We start from the raw sequence: 20220 nt of genomic DNA, 5'->3' as shown, positions 1-20220 counted from the left end.
TCATCAGAGCAAAAACTCACTCACACACCAATTATTTTAATACTCTACTTAGTTACAATCCCTCTCCTACAAAGTACAAGGCTTAGCATTTAGACACGAGAGTTTCTATTGGGACCTCCAAATCTGCTCACTTGACCTCACTCTATTATGAATTATTAAATGACATATATAACCTACTATAAAATGACTATTATGGATAATAATTATACCCAAAAAATGGTTATATTTATTTTCTCTAGACTTTCCAATTCAATAATATTAGATTGCATTCTTTATTATTTTCCCTATCTATTTTCATTTTTCAATTTCACTACATACTCATTAAAGCATTCATATATATATTTATTAAGAAATAAAACTATGATTAAGATAAAAATGTATGATATGCATATTGAACACATATTGGTCAGGAAGAACAAAATAAATTGTATTATGCCCTAAATCTAAATCTATCCATTATATTTGTGAAAAGAAGAAGAAGAAGAAAAAAAGAGCTAGCAAATAAAAATAAATAAAAAATATTTAAATAATTAATCATGAGGTACAGAAAATAGAGAAACGTTAAGAAAAAATGATTAATCTTTTTTTTTTGAACAGCTAAAAAAGAAAAAGTAAATAAAAAAAATTACATAATAGTTCATGTTATTTTATTTTTATTAATTTTTAAAACTCAATACCTTGTGTTTGATTTTTTTTTTATTGGATAAGAGATTTATGTTATATGATTAAGGAATGGAGATGTAATTAAGATTTATAGAGTAATTAAATCATTGAAATGACTAAGTTTTTTATTATAAAGATATTAGTTTGTTTGTAAATTAATTATATGAGTGAGGTTATTTGAGGAACTTTAGTGAGGTTTAATGAGTAAATTTAGTATTTGAAAATTTGATAGGAGGTGTAAAAAACATAGAGGTCAAGTGAGTAAATTTGGAGGTTCCAATAGAAAAACTCTTTAGACACTAATTTTTACATCATTTGACTCTAAACATTGATTTAACCATTATGAAGCAGATCAAAATATGCAAAACGGTAAAAGAGAATACATACCATCAATGCCTGGAAATATTGTTGTAAAAGAAATATGTAAAACATGAAATGTAGGAGTGTTGTGTTTATATCGGAACATACATATCCTCCCATGTTTACCATATCTTCTTGTAAACACATAAACAGAACAACAGAACTACTTGTTATCATTATTACAAATTGTAGACCCCTGAGATTCTATTTATGTAAGTACGTTTTACTTGAGCTTGGCCCTTGGAACTGCAAGCATAGGGAGAGAACCATGGATGTGAAGGGTGAACAATTGAACATGGTTCTGTAGGTTACATTTGTTGTTTCATCAACCAATTTGAAGCGGAAGAAGTAAAGAAGAGCCGTTGTTACTATCTTCATCTGTCTGTAAGCAAAGTCCTTCCCTAGACAGATCCGAGGGCCTGCCTGCATATAGCACAAGAGAATTTATTAGTGTGCGCTTCAGTGATTAAGATATGTGACAAGGAGAGCATGATACAGACATGAAATGTGACAAATTTGAAAGTTGATTCAGGCTGGAAAACTCCATTGTTGAGCCATATTTCAGGTCTGAAATCCTCAGCATCTTGTCCCCAAATATAAGGCATTCTCCCCATGGAATATGCCATGTAGTTTATTCCGTCTCCTTTTTTAAGTCTAAAGCCATCAGGAAGAATGTCATCCTTCTATGCACATCTCCCATCATTAAAGCCACAGACACAAACATATCAATCTGAGTCATTCACAGTGCCTAGTATGAAATTAGATGCATTGACCTTAACTTCAATAAATGTAAAGTATCGAAGTTGAAATTTGAGTAGACATACCACAGGAACTGCAGGGTATAGCCTCAACGTCTCTGTTAGTGTGGCATGAAGATAATGAAGTTGTTCAAGAGATGTATCAGTTATTTTCTCCAAACTTCCTGATTACCAATTACATCCCTCACTTCTTGTGCAACTTTTTCTTGCATGAGAGGGTGCTTGCAGAGCATGTAGAAGAACCATGACAGCGTGTTTGCACTGGTATCTTTCCCAGCAATCATAAAATTCAGAATTATGTCTCTTAGATATTTATCATTCATCTCCTCTGGATTCTTCTCACTCTCCAATAGAAACCTCGAGAGTATGTCCTCCTTGTCATTCTTCATAACATAATAGAATTCAAGACTACATAAATCTTTATTTGTACTATGGAAATCATGTAGACAAACAAATGGGACTGAAACATAGATATTGACACATGGGGCATGACTAACCATTTAACCAAAGATATCTGCAGCCACCAGGCAATCTTAAGTTGACGCATTAATTCATGAATCAATGTATTCAGAAATTGAAACTTCAAACAGAACAATTGAACAACTTATAACGATATGCTTTCACTTTCAAACCCAGAGAGAACTAGCAAGAATGTTAATGCAAAAGATATAAACTTACACCATCTTTCTTCACAGCTAGCAATTCCCTCTTTCTCCTGATATGTTGGTGCACAAAATCATGAATGACTTTGACATACTTTTTAAGGGCGGCCTCACAACCAATATTGAGAAACCTTTTCAATTGCCAGAATGGATCAACATATCGCCAATAGGTCAAAGCAGTTGACTCATCAAATGCCTTCATAAATTCTATCCCATCTTTGCTTGAACCCTCCAAGCAATTCAGTTCTATTCCAAACCCAACTTTGAACATTGAATCCAAAGTACATCTCATAAGCAAATCCTACAAATCCAGTGGTACCATATGCAAAAAAAGTGAATACCAATTTGCATCCTAAAAAGAGAAAATTCTATAGTACATCAACGTATTGATACATCAAAGTTACAGTTTGGCCTGACCCTACATCAGTAAGGTCATGCACTAGCTGGAGATCTGAAAATATAAGGATGAAACGTTTTTCTGGAAAATGGGGATTGCAAGGCACGTATCAATCCTTACTGGGCAGAAACCAAAAATAATAAACAAAACACTAGATTTTTGGTTAAGCAGTGAAAAACTCAAACATGAGATTAAAAACACTGCGGGGCTCTTGCTCTTGAGAACACAAAATAAGAATTAACTTATGATGAAGGATATGTGTAGGTACAGATTTTGTACCTGTTGTATTGGCATTCCCATACAAAGATATGACAACGCCCTTTACTGATCTCGAAGAGTCACAGGACAGGTAAATACATCTGCATATGCATGGGATTGCAACATGTGTTGCAATCCCCGAGTCTGCTGTCAGTTTCATGTGGAGTTCGTTTTTGGAAAGTAGGGTTTGGATTTTATGTATTTACGTTCTTTAAAGATTCCTCTTATTGTTAAAATTGTGGTGTTGATGTCCTAGGGTTTTTAGGAAGTGTCCATTCCTAATTGATTTTCTTGAAGATTTGTTGGAGTTCTTATATGGGAAGTATCTTTTCTAATGAAAGGGAAATTAGGGTAGAATCTTTGGATGATTGAGTAGTTGCCGCAGGTCTATCATATAAGTAGGAAAAAGACACGGCCAGCTGCAGGGAATATAGACGCAAGAATTTTTGATAGAATCTTGCATGTTAGTTTGAAATTGAGTCTTCACAAAGAGTCAAACACTTGGTCCATGTATAAGTATTATTGATTGTGTCTTCATATGCATAAACACTCTCTTGAGATTAGTAGAGAGACGGTGAAGAAAGAAGAGCAAGAATTGGTGATCATTCAAGTGAAGGAGTTCTAGAAGGAAGACTAATTTTGTGTTAGATTTTGTCTAAACCTTATAGCCGAGCTAGTGCTATTCAAGTGTAAAAGAACATATCCTTTTGAATAAGATGATCATTATTTTGGGTTCTCAAGAGTAAGAGCCCCGCAGTGTTTTTAATCTCATATTTTGAGATTTTCACTGCGTAATCAAAATCTAGTGTTTAGTTTGTTCTTTTTGTTTCTGTTGCCCAGTAAGGATTGATCAGTGCACTGCAATCCCCATTCTCCAGAAAACACATTATGTCCTTGTATTTTCACTTGGTATCAGAGCAGGTTCTGAAGCTTTTTAGTTGATCCGTGGTCAAGGATGGAACGTGAATATAACAGAGCCTCCAGTTCGATAAATTGCCCCCCTTTGTTTGATGGTGAAGATTACTCACAATGGAAGATCATGATGAGGGCATTCCTCTATGTGATGACCTGGTTTTCTGTTATTTAATTTTGGTAATTAATAATGGACCAGTTGTACGAATATTTGTTATTGTACTTTATTCGTAGGTTGTATGTGAAGTGGAATAGTTTTTGTACGTATAATTATTCGAATTTCACAGTTTGGGGGGTCGTGTGAAGTTTGACTTTTTATATGTCGGGATTCTCGGAAAACTTCCTTCACGAAAGTTGTAGAGCGCGTCGATACGAGTTCGTGGACATGCGGAATGCGTCAATCAGAGTTCGTATGAGAAAGTTATGGCTAGCGGAAGAAGTTTCCGTTTTAGTATAAATAGAGAAAAAAATCAGAAATTCTTCATTTTTCCCTTTCCTTTTCCGGAAGCCCATTCCTCTCTCTCTCTTCTCTCTCGGTGGATACCTTTAGTATCAAAGATTTCCGACTGACCCGACCCGAACCCGGTGACCCGACCCTGCTTTTCCGGCGAACTACGGCGGTCTCTGGCCGTGAAACTTGGTCAGCTGGTTCGCCTCCTCCGTCCGGTCGTCCCTGTGGTGTTCTCTAGCGATGATATCCACCATGTGCGGCGCTGCAAGGCGGTGCAGTTAGTGTTTTCAGACCCGGCCGGAAAACACAACTCCGGCGACTTCGTGGCTTCATGCTTCCTTGGTTGAGTTCAGAATAGGCTTCCTGATCGATCTATGGTGTTTGTTTTGATCGATTTATGTAGAAATCGGTTCAACTCAGTTTGAGCAATAATCCAAAGCTTGTGAGATAGTTTTCGACCCTTCATGCTTGTTTTCTGACTTCGAGCTAGTAATGAGAATTCACAAGCATGCTTAGATGAAACTTTTTGATGTTGGGAGTTTTGTGAAATATTGAGTTTTGGCCGGTGGCGGTGCGCCACCACCTGTGGCGGCGTTCTGGCAGTGTTCCGGCCATGTAAGGGACTGTTTGTGGTATTATATATGTTTTAGTCGTTGATACGAGCGTTTCGATATATAATATGCAAATTTTGGAGTTCGTATGAAATTGTTATGATTTTTACAGTTTCATGCCGATCGATTTATTCGATCCATGTGGATTCGAGCGTCCGATCGACTTGTGGTTTGGTCGCATCGATCATGGACGTATTTCGGAGACTTTGGGAGGTCTCGGATGTGGTTTTGCCTCGATTGGCACCACTTTGGGGGTTTTAGTTCAAAACAGGGGTTTCGAACTTAAATCAAATGTGAATCGTCACTAAGTTAGAACCGTATGTGATTAGGTACTTGACGAAGTACAGTGGACGATTATTTGTGAATTGGCGGCTTTGTGCTTTATTGAAGACGCAGCAGGAGTTCGAGGTGAGTAATCTCACAAGGTTCTTTATGAACAGAATTACCATTATTGTTTTGGCGTTAATCATTAACTGCAAACTATAGTTGGTATTAGTAGGCATTCCTGAGTGAATGACTACGTATATATATTATGATGGATATATATATATATATATATATATATATATCATTGTGGATGATTGTGATGAATAATAATATGCATGATGGTGTTCATATTATTGTTGAATGTGACTTTTCAGGAAACAATATTGTGGAAAAAGATGTTTTCTATTGTTTGAAAAGTATTGAGCTTGATGTTACATTTTTGAGTCAAGCTTGACTCATTTTAAATGTATTGGTCCTCGTACCAAGAGTCACAGATGGTGAGTAGGGATTAGGAAAGCCGAAGCTAGATGTTTGTAACGTTTTTAGGTCGGGTGCGACTTACTTAACGTTTGACTTTAAGACCAAATAGGGTCTAAGAAGATTACATATCACAGATGGTGACAGGTTGCAGACGGTGACCTTGATGTTTGATTTCATGACCAGACGGGGTCTGAAGATCATGTGTCACAGATGGTGACAGAGCACAGATGGTGACCTTAATGTTGATTTTGAGACCAGACGGGGTCTGAAACCACATGTCACAAATGGTGACAGGTTGCAGATGGTGACCAAGGCAGGAAATAGGTAATCACGTCCGTAGTCGGACGAGTGGTTACGATTTCAATAGAGCAATAGTCTGTCTGCCATTATAGATTATGGGAGTAATGGTCGAGGTTGCTGGAGACTCATAAGTATGTAGTTGAAGGAGAATTCCTTGAGTATTCCTCTTTTATTGTCTAGATGAGACTTGATTTGCTTCTTGATGGTTAAGTTAGCAAATAGAACATTGTCACAGCGGTGATTTATGTTTTCCTTTAGATGGAAAGGTTATGGAGTGTTAGAAGGAATCATGGTTGCATGGTTTCCTTTAGCTAATGTGTGTGAGTTGTTGATTGATGTTCATGAGTTACTCATACGAGCTTTCATAAGCTTTCCGGGTTTTGTTGTGTGGAAACCCGGTGCACCATTCTTTTGGTGTAGGGGTTAATCCTGCAGGTCAGGAAAATCGTGGCTGAAGCTAACGTAGCTTGTTGGCAGCTAAACGGGTAGGAAGCAAATTTTGTTGGCTTTGCCATTGTTATGACTTCCGCTATGTAGTAAGCTCTGAGGAGCATTTACGCTTTATTTTGTGATGGCAATTTAATTCGTAAATTTGTGTAATATATAACTCTATGGAGTGAGTGTATATTAACTCGGATGGTTTCAGGGCATCAGTATGTACTTGTTTTTAAGGAAAGATGTTCTAGGTATTTGTATTGATGACTGAACATTCACGCATGTATAAGTATGGGATTATATATATATATCGATTTTCATGTGTGTAAAATCAGGGGCGTGACACTCTACTCTCAGGATGAAAATATGTGGAATATAGTTGAGACTAGATGGGAACACCCAACCAAGGTTGAAGACTCAAAGAAAGTTGAAGGGGCATCTGCAAGAGTTCTTAAGCCTAGGAAGGAATGGACAGAAGAGGAGGTTCGAAATAGAAGTTGTGATTTCAAGGCACGGAATTCCTTATACACAAATTTATCCAAGAAAGAGAGGGTGAGAATCAGCCATTGTGACATGGCTAAACAAGCATGGGATCTTCTTCAGGTCACTTATGAAGGAAATAAAAAGGTTAGAGGTCAGAAGCTTCAGAGACTTGTCTTGGAGTTTGAGAACATGCAAATGGGGGAGGATGAATCAATAGATGACTTCCATGCTCGTCTTATGAACGTGGCAAGTCAGTGTCACAGTCTTGGTGATCCTTTTGAAGAGCATCAGATTGTCAAGAAAATTCTTAGGTCTCTTTCATCAAAGTTTCAATCCAAACAGACAGCTATAGAGGAGACTCAAGACCTGGACACCTATTCTCTTGACGAACTGATAGGTAATCTCAAAACCTTTGAGATGAGGATCAAGCCCGAGAAAAAGGTAAAAAATGTTGCTTTCTCTTCTATTAAAAAGAAAGATTATATTGTTGATGATTCTGTGGATTTAGCTTTGTTGACTAAAGAGTTCAAAAAAAATTTAAAAAACAAAAACTCTTCTGGAAACTCATCGAAAATTTTTCCTAACAAACCTAAATGCTTTGAGTGTGGTGGAATTGGACATCTTGCTGCCAATTGTGGCAACAAGAAATATAATTTACGAGGAAACAAGGCTCTAAAATTTACTTGGAGTGACAGTGATGAAGGCTCTCAATCTGATGGCGAAGAGGTAAATTTTGCTCTTACTTCCTCTTTTGATTCTGAATTATCTGATGGTTCTGATTTAGAAGATGATACTCTTGATGAGGAAACAAATGAAAAGTGTAAGCAATTATATAATGCTTCAAAAATTGTTCTTTGAAAAAATAACAAACTTGAAAAAGAAGTTGAATCATTGAGAGTGGAAAAAGAAAAAATTGAGCAAAATTTTGAAATTTCTTTGAGATATTGGGAAGAAGAGCATGCTAACCTTGTTGATAAGATCAAAGTTTTGCAGGGTAAGGGTCTCAAGATTGGGACAAGGAACATGATGAGCTCACTAACAAAATCAAAGTTTTGCAGGTTGAAATAAAAGCTCAATCTAATCTAAATGTTTCACTAACCCTTGAAAATGAGAAGTTGCAGGATGAATTATTGAGGGTCAAAGAAAGCTTGAACAAGTTCACTATAGGGTCTGAAAAAGTCTCAAAAATGATTGGATTAGGCAAAGATCATTGCAACAAAGAGGGATTAGGATAAAATGGTGAGACCTGCAAGCCTTTGAGGTTTGTAAAAGGTGTGGAACGTGAAAGCTCATCAAGTCAGCCACAAAGTTCTTGTGAAAATGAGTCTGGTTCCATGTTGCTTGCAAAATCAGAACCACGTGTGGCTCACCAAACACTTCAGAAAAGCTCATCGGTAAGTCCTGACAAACTTTGTCAGCCCAGGTATATTCACAACCCCAAAAACTTAATTCTTACTTCTCATTATTGTGGAAAATTAGGACACATACGTCCTAGGTGCAATATGCTTCGCAGGGTTACTCAAAATCAGAGGAAAACGTTGAGAATTAACTCACCTGCCTCGTTGCAAGCTGAGTTGAAAGAGAGTCTGAATCTGATCGCCAGGATTAATTGCAAAGCTGGCTTCAATCCTCGTGGATCTGGAAACAAAAATAAAGCAGAAGCAAATCTGAATTAAAAAAGGTTCAAATAATCATTTTTCTGCTCATACAGATAATCTTGATAATATGCTTGAGCTTGCTTTTGTTCCTACTGAACACAAATTGGCTAATTTGTTTAGTAGGCCGTTAGACAGAACTCAATTTGAATCACTTAGCAGCACCGTTGGTGGATGCTCTAAGTATTGATACTCTCACTTCGCTTGATCCATTTTGCTTGCATTCATGTTGTATGTCTTCATGATAGTATAGGTGCATTTTATTTACGTTTTTGCATTGTTAGGTTCAGTTTTTGGAAATTTGTATCCCCGAGTGTCTGGCAGATTATTTTGAACTTAGATTGACAAGGGCCATACTCTTTTCCTTAAATCTGTCTGCAATGAGGTGTCTAGCACTTTTTGAATTTGCTCTTGCGTCACACTGTAATTGTGAGCTTGAACAACATATTCTCTATAACCTTGTATCCTCACATGCACACATACTCTGAGTGGTGGTAAGTCATATTTGTTGGTTGGCCTATTCTCAATACTCTTGTACGGAATATTTCTTTATTTTTGCTGCTCCTTTAGAAAAAAAAATGTATTATGGATCATGGCCAAGCTATTCCCAAAGTAAACAGGTCTCGGTCGTGATGAACGATATGAGAATTGGGAAGAAACGGGAATGGTTTGGTCACCCCGGAGGATTGTGAGACTATTGACTCGAGTAGATGTGCTCTTTGGGATGTCCTTGTTACATCTAGTACCCTAAAGTCATCTGACTTGGGAGTTGCTAGCATAATACTCGTTACATGGGTCGTAGTCTTCTTGAGCAAAAATATTACTTTATGTGAAAGGCAAAAAGAAAAAATTCAAAATCATGTCCACACGGTGTTATAAGGGGAATAAAGATTATGTGCTTCAAACTTTTTCGTATGTGAGTTTTGCTCTTCAGGTTTCCACAAATATTACACACCCCATCTTGAGATATGTTCACTCTTCACAACAAGAGGTATAGAATACTCGATCACCCTCAATCTTACCTTGTAATTGTCGGAATCAATTCACTCGTGTGAACTTATTTTATTGCACTCTTGTTTATGATTAAGTGATATTGCTCTTATTGGAAAAGATATACGAATTAAATATGTTCTTAGCATTTGGATACAACCCACTCATTGTGTGTTTGCATTTCATTCTTGCATCTCTCTTCACATGATCACCCTTAGGGGGAGTATTAATACTTGGACTATCTATTGTGCTCCATCTATTTGTGATCCTCTTTCTACATAGCTTCCGCTATGTAAGTTATCTTTGTCATTCCTATTCAAAAAGGGGGAGAAATTAGATGTATGACGCTGTGTGACTGTGATAACGTTATTCTATCTTGTGAATTTTACCAATTGTGTGATAAGTGTTTCAGGAAAATTATGGATGATGAATTGTGATGTTTCTCAAGTACTTGTTGAGGGGGAGTTTCTTGTAATAGAATAGTTTTGTATAGGAATGCCAAAGGGGGAGATTGTAGGTACATATTTTGTACCTGTCGTATTGGCATTCCCATACAAAGCTATGACAACTCCCTTCACTAATCTCGAAGATTCATAGGACAAGTAAATGCATCTGCATATGCATGGGATTGCAACACCCCGAGTCTGCAGTTAGTTTCATGTGGAGTCCGTTTTTGGAAAGTAGGGTTTGGATTTTATGTATTTACGTTTTTTAAAGATTCTTCTTATTGTTAAAATCGTGGTGTTGATGTCCTAGGGTTTTTAGGAAGTGTCCATTCCTAATTGATTTTTTTGAAGATTTGTTGGAGTTCTTATATGGGAAGTTTCTTTTCTAATTAAAGGGAAATTAGGGTAGAATCTTTGGATGATTGAGTAGTTGCCGCAGGTCTATCATATAAGCAGGAAAAAGACACGGTCAGCTATAGGGAATATAGACACAAGAATTTTTGATAGAGTATTGCATGTTAGTTTGAAATTGAGTCTTCACAAAGAGTCAAACACTTGGTCCGTGTATAAGTGTTATTGATTGTGTCTTCATATGCATAAACACTCTCTTGAGATCAGTACAGAGACGGTGAAGAAAGAAGAGCAAGAATTGGTGATCACTCAAGTGAAGGAGTTCTAGAAGGAAGACTAATTTTGTGTTAGCTTTTGTCTAAACCTTATAGCCGAGCTAGTGCTATTCAAGTGTAAAAGAATATATCCTTTTGAATAAGATGATCATTATTTTGGGTTCTCAAGAGTAAGAGCCCCGCAGTGTTTTTAATCTCATATTTTGAGGTTTTCACAGCGTAACCAAAATCTAGTGTTTAGTTTGTTATTTTGGTTTCTGTTGCCCAGTAAGGATTGATCAGTGTACTGCAATCCCCAATCTCCAGAAAACACATTCTATCCTTGTATTTTTCAATATGTTCTTTACAAACACATATAGCTCTCTACGCGGCTACAATCTCTAGACTCACTAGAGTGGTGCTTGTCTTGAATCTTGACTTTCTTCTTCACTTGAACGATCACCAAATATCGCTCTTCTTTCTCCACAGCCTCTCTACCAATCTCAAGAGAATCTAAGCATATGAGGAACACGAACAAGAACACTTAAGCAAGGAACAAGTGTCTTTGATTCTTATGGCAAAACTGATATTAAGCAAGCAAGACTCCAAACTAATTCTTGCGTCCAAGGTAAGCTTCTGACCATGCATCTACAGCATATTATAAGAAACCAACGCAATCTTTTCAATACACAAAGATTCTACCCTAATTAGATTCTTATTAGGAAAAAATCCTTTAATTAAAGATATCCAATTAAAGGCAATAAATCCTAAATCACTTAGGATTTTGATAACACGTTTTGACAATCAGAAAATATCTTTATATAAAAGATGATAAACCCAAAAGATACTTTCCTAACACATATGACTAACTCAAAAGGATACTTCAATGTTTTGTATGGGAATGCCAATACACCAAGTTCGGTAAAACTTGTACCTACAAGATCAAGCTGAGCTAGTCTACCAGTACATAGAGGCATAGAGTCAGTCTACCACTATATCGAATTAGTCTACTTGATGTAGTGATATAATAACGTACGAACACAAATTTGTACTTTTATGACCAAGAAGAAAAGTGACTGGCCTGCATATCAAAAACTCCATTTGCAACAGAGTACTCAGAAATAACTTTGACCCATTTAGCACCATTTCTTCTGAAAACAGAACAACTGAAGTCCCTGAGAACTCTCGTCGAAAACTCAAAACTGGCAAGCTTCCTCTGCTGCTTCCATTTCTCTCCATCAACAACAAATATTCCCTAGCCAAAGATATCAGACATAATACCCACATGGTAATCATGATAGAATTCAACAATAATCAGAAACTCAGAGAAATTGAAGGAGAAGCATGACCATATTGCAAAACTGAGTTCTCTAATCCAATGAAAAACAGCAGCTAAAGTTCCTTTATAACTCTACTTCTAATTCTTGCTTTTGTAATTACATTTTTTTACCCTTAACACCCCCCCCCCCCCCCCCCAAGCTGATGGGAGGGAACCTAGCATCAGATTGCTGTTAAGTCACAAATTACTTATGCAATTGTGCCCCATTATTATGAAAATTGATTTGTCTTCCATGCTATTTTACCCTTTTTAATCCATTTCCTTTTATTTGTAGGAAACCTTGCATTGAGAATAAAATGACTATTTGAGGCTTGAAATGCGGAGATTTGAAGATAGGGGAAGAAGACACAGAGATTGGAAGAAAATTGCAAATAAACTTTTCCGACGATTTTTCCGGCAAACTTTTCAGGCGACTTTTCTGGCTAGCCGCCACTCATGGAGGGTCCTTTCTCCAGCAAAGGAGGACCATGGTTGTGAGAATCTCCAATCACTTGAAATTCAAATATCTCCCTACACCTTGTCCTTTTGTCACCTTGCCAATTTGGGACCATTTGGGGGACAATGGTGTAAGAGCATCTCTTGCACACTTTGGGACCAAAGAGGACACACATAGATGATCAAAGAGAAGCCAAAGATGAATTATTTAGAATTCTTGACTCCATTCAATCATCTTCATCCTATCCAATATCCATTTTCTCTCTAGAGAAGACACCACCATTTCCACCACTAAAACCACCATCTCCACCTCTAAAACCTCCATTTCCACCACTACAATCTCCATTTCCTCCACCATTCAACACTACAACTCACCTTAGAGATTCCAAATTTCACTTTTCTTACCAATATCAAGAGCTTGGAGTAAGGAGAAGAAGGTGATTACCACCACATCATGTTCTTGGAGACCCATCTCCACCACCTCTTCCGGCATCATCAATAGTCACCCTTTACTCTCTATCTCTTTATGTATTTGATGTTTAATAGAATGTTGAAACTTGTGTATCTAGCTATTTGTGAGTAGTGAACTAGTTGGGGTTAGGGTTGAAAGCCCTAGCCAAACTTGCTTGTATTGATGCTTTTGTTATAAATTGATGCAAATTCATGTTGTCATTCTCACATGCTAAGTCAATAGTTGAATGCATTACTTAGACCTAGTCAATTTGAGTTATGTGTTTGCCATGACATGAAGTTTTTCCTAGAGATTGATTACCTTTATGCAAAAAGGGAGCATGAAAGCACACCATGTGTGCATGTGAGGGTGGTGAGCTAAAATCACCTAGAGATAGGATTGGTTTGCTTGCTTGGTTACCTAAACTCTAAGCTTTATGCATTTAGGGGCAAAGAATTGAGACCTATCCGGTAATTGAATTTGTCTCTAGGTAGTTAGCTCTAGACTTATCCGGTTAGAGTTAATAAAATGAAAGGGGTGTAAGCCTTAGTAGTCCTATCCGGTTGCTAAGAGGGTGGTTGGACAATTAGCTTTGCATCATTCATATTCAATTGCTTTAATGCTTGCAAGGGAGGTAAAAGGTGGAACCCAATGCCCTAACTCCCATCCATTTGATAACAACTTGTTTAGTTTAGCTTAGTTTATATTACTTGCTTTAATTGTTTCAATTTGAATAGAAACCAATCTCAAAATCAAAATCAAATCTCTACACACCATCTTGCAAATACTCACCATGAACTTTGGTTCACTTATGAGTCTTTGTTTGTGATTGTACATTTGCATATTCTTCTAGTTTTTCCTTAGGTTTTCCCTAGCTAGGAAAGGATTTACCAATCCTCGTGGATTCGACATCCTTACTTAATTTCCTATTTTATAACTTGTACCTCTTGCACTTGAGGGTGGCTTCAATGCTAACAATTGCACAAAGTAATAAAATGTTGTGATTATGATAGGAGTGAAATTGTTTGCTTTAGCCAGGAGGAATGAGCGGCAGTAACTGAGAACCATTGTCATGTGGCCAAGATAGACACAGACTTGGTTGAGAAGAGATAAAAGTAGCCTTAGCTTCAAATTGTGCAGAAGATGGTGATTGGAAATCATAGTGATGACTATGAAAACACTCTGGTGCAGGGTGCTCTTGAAGTAAATCTGACACTGCATATAAGATCCAGAGGTAATAATTTCCCTAGGAGATGATCTTTGGGAGCACACTAGAGCAGCGTGACACTTGTTATTGCAAATTTGACAAGCTTCAGGAGTATTACTAATGCCATTTGAGAAACCATAACCATTGACACCTCCAAAGTTCTTATTCCCCAAACTACATGAATTATCATATAAGCTAGAAGTCCTATCATGAGTATAATCATAGTTGTGATTTCTGTAATAATTCCACCCACTATTCTAATGACAAACTCTAGCTCTTCTTCTTTGGTCAAAACACTTGCAAGCACCAACAATGGAGTTATAATACCCAGCTTGCTGAGCAACTTGAGGAGAAGGATGTGTACCATTTTGCTGAATAAGACTAGTGTTTGGCTAAGAAATTCCATCGTTGTAAAGAACTTCACTTGTTGGAACAACATTTGAACCAAGAGGATAAACAATGGAGCCAACAGATGCATGTGAACCAAAAGGATAAAAAATGGAACCAACAGATGCATTGGGAGTGGATGTCACCATATGATCATTACTTGACATAAGGGGTAGCCCAGAAACACTTGTAGTAACATAGTTGGTATTATTAGGCATAACAGTTTGTTAAGGTACACAAGTAAACTGAGTAATTGGAGAAACTTGGGTAGCAAGATGTGTACCAGGAGAATATTCAAAACATTGTCCTACATCAGATCTTGTATGGTTCTCAGGATTGACAACAAGTGCAGTCACGGGAGCAGGAGGAAATGATCTTGATTCTTGAACAATATCAGACTCAACATCCAACAATAATATGCGAAGCTCGCTTAGAGATATTGGTGTCTCTCGAGCTCTGATGATAGTCTTTATGGTTGCAAAGTCAACAGACAATCCATTTAGGATCAGAAACACTATATCTTCATCAGGGATGAGAACTTCAGCAACAAGCAGTTGGTCCCGAACAGTTTTAAAATGTTCCATATACTTGTCAATATTATCTTTACCTTTCTGAAATTTCTGCAATGAGGTCTGGAGCTCCAAAATGTTGAACTTTGAAAGTTTAGCATACCTCTCATGAAGCGAAAACCAAACTTCTTTTGAGGTTTTGCTCCCAAGAATAAAAGAAAGAGCATTAGGAGACAAAGTTCCAGCTATTAATGTCATTAAAGCAGAGTCATTCTTCCTCCAAGTCTTATACTCTTGTGTAAGCTCTGAGGTAATACTACCCTCTTCTGTGACTTTGTATTGTGGAGGACAAGGAATAGATCCATCAATATATCCCATAAGATCACATCCTACAAACATAGACTCTAGCATAAATCTCCAAGTAATGTAATTAGTGTCATCTAGTTGAACTGTAATTAGATTGTAAAAATTGGACAGTAGACAATTTTGCAACATAATACTATTGTCCATGATGCAAGGTAACACAGAAGTGTAAAAGAACCAGAAAGAGACTCACAAATCTTCACAGTTCAGTTCTTTTTCAACTTTCTTTCTCATTCCCAAAATAATTCTGATCAAGCTAAATTGTAGATTGTAGACCAGAGTAAACAATGATGTCAAAGGAATATCAATGCAGAATTCTGTATCCCAACAATCCTTGTGACAACCTAATAATGCAGAGTGTATATAACACTATTGATAGGCATTCTTTAAAGAATCAGTACTAAAACCAAAGTGAATACCAGTCTGCTGCAACCCAAGAGTCTTTAATACCGTCTTCAATGATCAGCAACTTTAAGTAACAATCTTTTGCACATTTAATATCTCTATCTACCTTAACTACCAGCAAAGGCACCCAAACTTGAATTATTCTTTCTTGACATGAACAATCACATCAACGCTTCATCAGTTTTCTTGACGATACATAAAATACACTTTTTTTTCTTTCACCATTTTTCATCAATCAACAACCAAATTCTAGAAGAAATCTCGATTCATAACGAAGAGAACATCTGAACTAAAATCCTAAAATTCTAGTGTTTCAAAGTATCAAATGCTATAAGTTGCAGAGATTTCTGAGATTCTTGTATCTTCAACTATAACTTCCAGTAATCATATACTCAAAACTGAAATCCAAAGCTTCGATAATATGAACAATAGCTAAAACTTTAACCAAAATCTTCCAAATCGATGATGAACCTATCTGAATCTTGAGCCGGAATTGAACGAACAGTTTGCTAGCTTGAAAAAATTGTAGTAAAAGTGAGGAGAAACTTGATTCTTGATGATTTTTCTTGACAAAAACTAGGTCACAGATCGACCTGAGCTCCTGATACCATGATAGAATTCAACAATAATCAGAAACTCAGAGAAATTGAAGAAGGAGAAGCATGACCGCATTACAAAACTGAGTTCTCTAATCCAATGAAAAACTAATTCTTGCTTTTGTAATTACATTTTTTACCTTTAACAAATCACCTCTTGTTGGTTTTAAGAACATGCTCGACATTTCTGGGTCGGCGGTATAGACTTCGCTATGCACCGGCGCGATGAGCTGGTAAGTTGGGGTGTCTCGGGCGACTTTGGTTTGGTGATCACAAAGTGTGGTGAAGAAGAGGAGCTAGTAGAAGACGGTGCCCTTTATAGGTGGGTAGTTTGGGCTGAGAGATTTGCCGGTGAAGATTTTGAATATAAGAAAAGACACAAAGGTGAGGAACATAAGGAGTAACATAAATGTGAATGTGAAGATGAAATAGAGGAAACCCATTTGTTTTTTGTTTTGGTGATTAGAAGCAGCGAAATGAGTGAGAAAGGACGGTGACATCCAAACAAGGGAAAAACCAAAACTATTTTTGGTAAATCGAAACCTGGGTAGCTCAAAGTCAAGGGTTTGAATTTCTACAAAATTATGGAAATTTCCGTAATTTAATCGTTACTGAAAATTAATTTAAATCGAAAATATTTTGTATTCCAGTATTTTAAATATTTATATTAATCTAATAAAAAAATGATATTTTTATGTTGTGCTCGGCCCATAATAGGTTCGGTTCGAGCGGCCCATGGGCTAATATACCTTAACCCAACATGGCCCGGCCTGACCCACCCTTAATCCGGCTCGAGCCATGGCGTGCCGATTTTAATCGTCTTAGGCTCGTGCTGGAATTGAGGTTTGTTTATGAGAGGGTTGAGGGTTTCTTTAGGAACTGTGGATTGCTTGAACATGAAACTAAGGGTTGCGATAAATTGATGTTGAAGGAGAAGGAAGGGTTGCGATAAACTGATGTTATGGTATTGAATTTGGTTTGGTTGGTTGAAGTTGGAATCTCTCTGGTTGTCAATTTTGTCCAGTTGTCTTAATCGTAGTGTCTGGAGTTATGTTTGAACTTTGAAGTAAAGAGTAAATCCGGATGAGTTGATAATCTGATGTTGTGATCTTGAAGTGGATATTTGGTTGATTGAATCTTGAATATGCTTGTCGCATGTTAAACGATATTAAGACTGCTGTTGTGGTAAACATGATGTTCTTTTCGTGGTAGTTAAGGTAGTAGTTGTGAATATTGTGGGTGAAATTGGCAGGGAATAAATACTTAGATGGAAGTTATTAGTTGTGCGTATGATTGTGAAAGGTTTGAAAAAGATCAAGTTATAAATGTAAGGTGTCTATAGTAATTTCATCAAACTAATATACGACGAAATTTGAAATGGAAGTAAAGAAGAGAAATTAAAATATATTGGGTGGCCATAGTAAATTCAGGTGCACCTAATATATTTGGTCGATATTGTAATTTCAAGTAAATGTTTGGTAATTTGGGTTAATTATCAAACCTGTCTCGATTGGTCAAACAATTGTCAAAGTTGGTTAACTCCTGGTCAAACCAGGAAAAGTTGGTTGTACGATTTGTTAATCATCGAGATTTCAATTATTAGTTCAATGAGACATAACTATCGAAATGTCGGAACTTAGGACTCCAGTTACCCGAGGAGCGGAAGGTTCACGACTCTCAGAATACGTGAGGAAAAGCATCCGAATTTAGGTAGGGGATTCGGGACTCTCCTCAATGTGTGATTTTATATTGTTAAGTTGTTTTAAAGTTATGCATGTTAAGTTTTGTGGTTTCGTTAAGTTAAAATGCAAAGCATACTAACCAAACCGTATGAGAAATGTGATGGCTTCAGAGTGAAGGGGGCACTAACTTCCTTGGGTTTGATCCCCAAAACCTCTGGAGGGTTAGCTACACCGGTCGGACAGTGAGTGATCGCAATGACGACCTGATTTTGTGTGTGTAGCTAGGTAGCAAACGCTCTCGCTACGCTTACGTGGTTGATAAATTAATTAAAGTAAGTTCATGTAGTGGGTGCCATCGGTTAAGATTCAACATGCATGTCTACTTGAGTATCTTGCATGAATTTTCAAATCAGAAAGCATTTTTTTATAAAGTTTGTCGTTCCTTTTAAATACTTGGTTTAAGCATGTTTTCATACTGAGGCTCCAAAAATATATTTATTTGTTTCAAATCTAGTCAAGGTAGAGTTCCTGTTGAGCAGCGAGAACGAAAGTTCACCCCTACAACAGTGTGGATGCAGGTATTGTGCACTGGTAACAGGACAACAGCGGACGGAGCTGGGTGTGCGGAACAAGTTCGGTAAATTATCATTTGGACTTTATTCTAAATTCTATTTCTTGAACTTCGTATTCCGAGACTTGTTGATTGTTAGCCTTGTGTCAAATTTAGTGGAATTCTCATTCCTTGAAGTTCATATCTCTTGTGTGAACATTCATTTCAAGTTCTGGACGAATGAAATAAATTTTAGTACCTCAAAGATTTACACCTCAAAAATATTTGTAGCTTTCGCTGTGTCTATAGAAAAAGTTTTTCAAACAAAATGCCTGGTGGTTCTTTAGGATGTAAATCGAGCGTTCGGTTTACGTTTTAGAGAGTCGCGGCACTGTGATGTGCTTAAGCTGATGAGGTGCAGCTTAGGGTGTTTCAATTGTGGCGATTTTGGGTATTTAGGTTTTCTCTTTCCTCACTATCTCTAGAATGGAGATAGTTATATGGAATCTGTTGGAGTAAAAGAGACTCATTTTTTTTCCCTAAAATAGAGAAAAATCAAAATATGGGGAAGCTATTGTAGTTGCTCTTACTCCAAAAAGTCTGGCGATGGCGGTTGTGTGAATTTGAAGGCACGTGAGCTGCCATGATTGAGGATCTTCCCCATAATATCTACGCCCAGTGGAGGAGTAGGTCGTGTATGGTGGGCGGCTCTTGGCAGAACATGTGGTTGGTGCATTGTGCCCCTACTGGTCACGTGTGGCTGTTAACTACAAGGTTGGAGGTTCAAACCCTCCTTCTAGCGCAAAATATTTATGTGGTAAAATTGGGATGGTGTGTTACTATCGCCAACGGTCTCTTATAAACCTATAAGACATACAAAGGTCAGAAGGAAGACCAGGTGTGATAGCCTTCAACTCTCTGATGCCCAAGTCAGTATCGTTATAAGATGTTGACAATTAGAAAGAGATAGTAAACAGATACCTCATGATGATGATGATGGAGATGCCTTATTTGTTATGAGTCTGAAAAGTGAGGTTCCCCGCATTTTCAATGTGGGAAAGTTGGAGATTCCCGATACTACAAGTGCATGGTATTGGCATCATGTCTAGATGCTATTGGCGTTGTTCTGAGTCGCTAGTGAGCTTTGTGTTTCTAATATTTATGCTTGGTGTTAATGCTCAAGTCCGGCAGTAGCCGATTCCTTGCTTAACGCGGGTCCGGTGGGCGGACCACTACTCCTAGGATTAGGTGATTCCTGTTTGCTGCAACACGATAGACAGGGCGTCAGAGGGAGACCACGTTGGGCGGTCTTCACTTCTCCGATGCCTAAGTCAGTCACTGTATATGCGCAGCATAACAATAAATGAGTAGTAATTGCGTAATTAATGAGGAGAGAGGAGAGAACCTTTTATAGTTGAGGAAGAGGTTGATCTTCTTCTTGTTTCCGATGTGGGACTGATGTGCTTCGATTCCCAGCTTCTAGAGCTTCTGATGCTATCTTGACGCGGCGCGTGGCGGCATGTCAGCGGTGATCTGGGGGCGGTCCAGGGCTTGAGCGGTAGC

The 20220-nt window shown here is 37.5% G+C and overlaps 1 pseudogene; it reads right to left on the bottom strand.

Moving 5' to 3' along the window:
* Positions 1-1246: 1246 nt before the first annotated feature.
* Positions 1247-17225, bottom strand: LOC112167499 (annotated as a pseudogene).
* Between the last annotated feature and the right edge of the window lie 2995 nt (positions 17226-20220).

This window comes from Rosa chinensis, chromosome 1 (assembly GCF_002994745.2).
Source record: "Rosa chinensis cultivar Old Blush chromosome 1, RchiOBHm-V2, whole genome shotgun sequence".
NCBI lineage: Eukaryota > Viridiplantae > Streptophyta > Magnoliopsida > Rosales > Rosaceae > Rosa > Rosa chinensis.
This window is presented reverse-complemented; position numbering and strand designations above follow the sequence as displayed.